The 5,783-nt window shown below is 39.0% G+C and overlaps 1 non-coding gene across 1 annotated transcript; it reads left to right on the top strand.

Annotated features, from left to right (window-relative positions):
• Positions 1 to 4,272: 4,272 nt before the first annotated feature.
• Positions 4,273 to 4,463, top strand: LOC131840095 (U2 spliceosomal RNA). Its single transcript, XR_009357204.1, has one exon. It is a non-coding gene; the product is annotated as a U2 spliceosomal RNA (small nuclear RNA).
• The last annotated feature ends 1,320 nt before the right edge of the window (positions 4,464 to 5,783 follow it).

The following is a 5,783-nucleotide window of genomic DNA, read 5'->3' as shown; positions in this document are numbered from 1 at the left end:
TTTTATTTTGTACCCTCCTCTAAGGTGATCCTTTTGTTTATAACATTGCATTGACCTATAACAAAGCCTAAAGCAAAACAAGGTCTACTGTACTCTTTCAAATTCTGCTTTCTACAGAGGCAGCTACTTTCAGCAGAGTGTAGCTCTCCATTTCTAAATCCCATGCTTATACACTGTTGCACTTCTGTTGCACACACACACACTGCCTGGAAAAAGAATAGGCATTTTTTCCCATATGAACTGTAGACTTGCCCTTCGAGCTCTCACTGGATGGAATTCCACTGAACAACTAGAAAGAACACTACCCTGGTTTCTCCAAGAGTTCTTTTGATGTGTGGCACTGGCCCAAATAGATCCAAAAATCAGTTTGAGCAGAATTTAATGCTCGTAAACCTGGACCCTGGACACAAGTCTCCAGCTTTTCTGGAAGAAATTTTAGATACTACTTGCTAATTTGGATGGTGTTATTGTTATTCAGAGTTCATCCTTCTAATTTGAGTCACATCTGTGACTGCATAGCTGAACTGGGAGCCTCAGCATTAAGCTCTATCTTCATTTGCTCAGGGGACACATGGTGTGTGTAGGAGCCATCATGCTTTGTTTTTACAAATCAAACTCTTAATTAATTACTGAACATACTGCAATTCACTAATCAAGCTGTATTTTTTGAGACATTTCTGACTGATAAATATCTAGTCATCTGGCTTTGCAATATATCCCCTTGTCCTTGCTTTAGACAAAAATGGTGGGAGTCATCGGAAATGTTTCTTTTTATATGTGATTTGTTCTTCATTGTGCGTGAGGTTGGAAGAAAACAATTTCCCATAGAACTTTGTATTCTTTTGGTCCACATTAAGAGGCAGTGTTTTTAAGTCAAAGGGGGCACTGTTTGCAAAACCATAAAAGACTCGGGTTCAGATTCTGGCTTTCCCATTTCCATTTGATTGAACTCTAAATCTCCGTTTCTTATTTGTAATATTTGTTTTGAAAATGAAATGAGAAAAAACAACAACAACACATAAAGCGCCTACTACTTTACTGTCAGTGAAGTATACAATCATTCATTCTCTCCCACAGATATTTATGGAGTGCCTACAATTTCCTAGGCTCTTAACCTGGACAAGACAACCGTGGGCAGGATAGACATAGTACCTCTTGACATGAAGCTTATACTCTGGGGGAGGGGGATACATGATAAACCAGAAACAAGTGACATAATTGCATGTATCTTATAATAGCTCTTTATTTTTAATGAATTATTGTGTATATATTTTCATTTTCCACTAGATGGGAAGTTTTGTGAGGACATTATCTTATACCCTTTTCAGTATTACCATCACTGCTGTACATTTTAGGAAACATATCTCTGTTTGGTCAATTAGTGAACAAGTATAAACGAAGAATAGTATAGAGCAAAGGCTAAGAACAATGAATGCCCTGCCCTCCTATTTCCTGGGTTCCAGTCATGGTACAGCCAGTCTCTGTGCCTCACTTCTCCCACAGAAAAAAATGTGGATGACAAATACCTGCATATTATCGTGTTCATGCAGATTCAAGGAGTGGTTTCACATAGAATATTTAAGGACAATGGCATATGGCAAGCGCTCAATAAATGTTAGCTGTTTTTCTTTAACTAGAGAGCTACTTCTCAATCTGAACTCTATAAACAAATGGGAGTTCTTGGGAATGCACCCAGAAGTCTTCTATTTTGTGTACGAATTTTAGATTTTGTACTTTCATCTTGACAAAATTAAAAAAAAATATATTAAAGTTAGCTTATTTTGTAGTAGCTGCCAAGCAGTTTCAGTGCCCATTTGCCCTTACGCCTAAAGTTGTTCAAAGTGGTCCTGTGACATGACAGTGTGTGACCTTTAGTTTCTCAAACTGGGGTACCATATTTTAGGGAGTTTAAAATTTTTCAATATTGAAAAATACTATTTTGAAAGATTTTATGTATTTATTTTTCGGAAAGAGAGAGAGCGCACAAGTAGGGTGGGGTGGGGGAGCGGCAGGCAGAGGGAGAAGCAGGCTCCTTGGGAGCCTGATAAGGGACTTGGGACTGGATCCCAAGCACCCTGAGATCATGACCTGGTCCAAAGGCAGACGCTTAACCGACTGGGCCACTCAGGTGTCCCTGAAGAATGCTATTTTATAGCATCACTTGTGTATCATAGACCATAACGTAAATGGTTACAATGCACAAATCATGTCACTGAACACACACACACTATGGTCATCATTCATGACGCTTCTTAATTCTTTTGAGTTCTCTGCCTTCAGGGCACAAGGTACATGGTAGGATTTAATTTCTTGGCCTTGTTTGTGTTTGGATGTTGAGGGGGACCTGTGACTCCTTCTGCCCACTGAGTGGTGAGCAGAATTGACATGTGTTACTTCTTCTTCTTTTCTTTTTTTTTTTTTTTTGTCGTGTTGCTTCTGTGCCAGGGTGTTTAATTACTGGTCAAGACCTTCCAGAACCCACTTTTTCAAGTTTCAGCTGTTCATTGGCTGCAACCCTGAGCTTCCCTGCCAACTTACATTGGACACATAACGTGCATGAGAAATGAGGTATTTGTTGATTTAAACTGTTGAGATTTGCACATTGTCACCATCACGTTCTGACTAGTAGTTACCCTAATTGCACCTATTGTGTCTAAGACATGATGATAGTTGCTGTGTAAATCAAAAGTCAGCCAGTTTCCCGGCACAGCCTTTCCTCTAAGTCTATCCCCTGCAAGATGATATTCTGAGAGCTCCGATAACGTAAGCCTTCTATTATCTTAAACTTTCACTCTTGTTCCTTCAGGTTCGGGTTACTCTCCTTCATCGATGAAGACAGTAATAAAATACTTACACAAATATCTACCCTTCTCTCCAGATGCTATGTAAATAGTAAGGATTTAGGCCTTTTCCCCAAAAGACGCAGAGAGCTGCATGGTAGTATTGCTTGGCAAGATCGTCTCTCCCAGCCAGATGTGCTACTCCCAGGGCTGGATCTCTGTGGAGTGGCCTACCAGTGGTTCCTAGCAGCAGTTTGAGCCAGATCCAGAGAGCAGTGGTTTCTGTTAACAGTGGTTCCTTGATACTCTACTTCCTGCTCGTGGTTCTCAGTAAAGCCTCAGAGATCCTTCAGAAGTCATATTTGCTTCTATTGCTCTCAGTCAGTCATAAGACCCAACTGAGTCCACTGGGGCCAATTTGATGTTCTTTAAAAGATCTTTTAAAGAATTACCTATAGTCTTGCTCTGGCAGCAAGCTTAGGTCCAGTAAGCTAGTGGGAAAAGCAAATGGTCTTTTTGCCTTTATTATCATGCAGTCTAATAACATCTCTACTCTGCCCTATATTGAAACAAGGGCCCAATGTCCTATAGGCTCTTCCTTTTCTCCAAGTTAATTGTCTAATTCCCTCACAGATATTCTTCCAAGGGGTTGGAGTGTATATCCCAACGTTTTCTTGTGGCAGGACCTGAAATCAAAGAAAGATTTGATCACAACCAGAAAATGTACTTCATAAACCACCCCCTCCCATATGTTCAGTCCAGATTAGGTACTTTAAAAAATTTCCCCCAAGACATAAATAAAAAGAAGTCTAGCTCATATTTAAAACTCCAAAGCATGAATTTTGAAGTGAGATACTTTCTCTTTTAGCAACATTTAGACCTTATGCAACATTGATTAATACATTCAAGCATTTTTTTTTCAGTATATGCAAATAAACCACTCTATTGAACAAAGGGGGGAAAGTGGAAAGAAAGAAGACTGGAGCATTTTATGGGAACATGATCATGAAGGATTTGTAAGGTATGTCAAAAAGTTTGGATCTATCCTAAGGACAATGGGAAGCCATTAAAAAATTGGTGGGTGGGTAATATGGTAAGATTTTCATTTTCAAATAATCGTTCTGGCTATGGCAAGATGGTGGGGTCAAGACTGGGAGTGAAGATAGAAATGAGGATGTTTCAAACATCCAGATGAGAGAGGATGGTGGCTTATGACTTGAAGAGCAAGAAGGAGTTTTAGTATGGAGGCACTAAATTGGCAGTCAGCCTAGACATCCGCATTGAAGCCCCATAAGAGGTTGATAACACAAGGATCATATGGGGAGAACAGGATTAAGAACAGAAGCAAGAAGAACATTGATCTTTAAGGGCCTGGTAGGAAAAGAACTGTGAAGGAAACTAAGAAGTATCAGAAGACAGATACACTAGGAAAATGAGGTATCACAGAGCATAAGAGCTTATTTAAAAAACTAGTGGTATTAAAAGCTTCCAGATCGCTTCTCGGCCTTTTGGCTAAGATCAAGTGTAGTATCTGTTCTTATCAGTTTAATATCTGATACGTCCTCTATCCGAGGACAATATATTAAATGGATTTTTGGAGCAGGGAGATGGAATAGGAGCTTGCTCCATCCACTCCACGCATCGACCTGGTATTGCAGTACTTCCAGGAACGGTGCACCCCCCTTGGGGGCAAAAAAAAAAAAAAAAAAAAAGCTTCCATATACTGGGGACCAAAATCTTTCTATTAGATTTCATAACTAGGAGGTTTCTGTTGGAACAAACAGTGTCAGTGGACCATGGTAGGAAAAAAATCACGTTGTGGTCAGTTGATAAGAAAAGAAATGTAAGTAAATGAAGAGAATACATATAAATAATTCTTTCAAGAAACTTGCCTTTGAAAGAAAAGAAAAAGAGAATAGGTGGAAGGAGATATAGGCTAAAGGAATTTTTCTTTGGTTTTAAAGCTAGTATTAAGGAGACTACAAAAAGGGAAAGGTAGAAGCCCTAAAGGAAGCAGATAGAAGGGTTTTTTATTTTTATTTTCATATTTTTTAAAGTTTTTATTTAAATTTCAGTTAGTTAGTATAAAGTATAATATTAGTTTTGGGTGTACAATTTAATGATTCAGCCCTTCCATACAGCGCCCAGCGCTCATCACGGCAAGTGCCCTCGTCACTCCCCATCACCTACTTAACCCGTACTCCTCCCCTCCTCGCATCTGGTAACCATCAGTTCATTCTCTAGAGCTGAGTCTGTTTCTTGATTTGTCTTTTTTTTCCTCTCTCTCTCTTTTTCCAGAATCAGTATCTTTATATTTGGATAAATACCTATCAGTGTGATTGCTGGATCATAGGGTAGTTCTATTGTTAACTTTTTGAGGACCCTCCGTACTGTTTTCCAGAGTGACTGCTCTAGTTTGCATTCCCACCAACAGTGCAGGAAGGTAGATGAAAGGGTTCTGTTAAAGAGACAAGAAGGAATGGGATCCAGGGCTTGGGTCGAGAAAAAAAAAAATTCAGATATTGAGAACATCTCTTCTATTGTAACTAGACAGAAGCAGAAAAAATGGCTATGAAAACAGCTAAATATCTAGATTTTGTAGTTGTGCAGTTAAGGAGTTCTCATGTCTTGGCTATTTTCCTTTTATGTTTGGAAGGCAGATCCTCTGTTGATTTTGAGCGGGGAGGTTGAGACTGGAAATTTGAAGAGGGACAATGGAGAATCTTTGAAATTACTATTGTAAAGAATTAGAGCTGATGATGAAAATATAAAAGGCTTCTTTTCCAATATGGAAATGGTTATTGCTCACAGTTGGGAGGTTAAATGAGGTGATATATGGAAACTTATACAAGATTGGCCTAACATGACTCAATAAATAGTAGCATCACCATTTTCCTTCTCCTGTTTTATATCACAATAAGACTTCTAGCTTTCATGTAGACCTCCAGCTCTTCCTTATAACACTTTCATCTGTTTTGTTTCTCTTATTTCCTCCTTCACTCC

This window comes from Mustela lutreola, chromosome 8 (assembly GCF_030435805.1).
Source record: "Mustela lutreola isolate mMusLut2 chromosome 8, mMusLut2.pri, whole genome shotgun sequence".
In the NCBI taxonomy this organism is placed as follows: domain Eukaryota; kingdom Metazoa; phylum Chordata; class Mammalia; order Carnivora; family Mustelidae; genus Mustela; species Mustela lutreola.
This window is presented reverse-complemented; position numbering and strand designations above follow the sequence as displayed.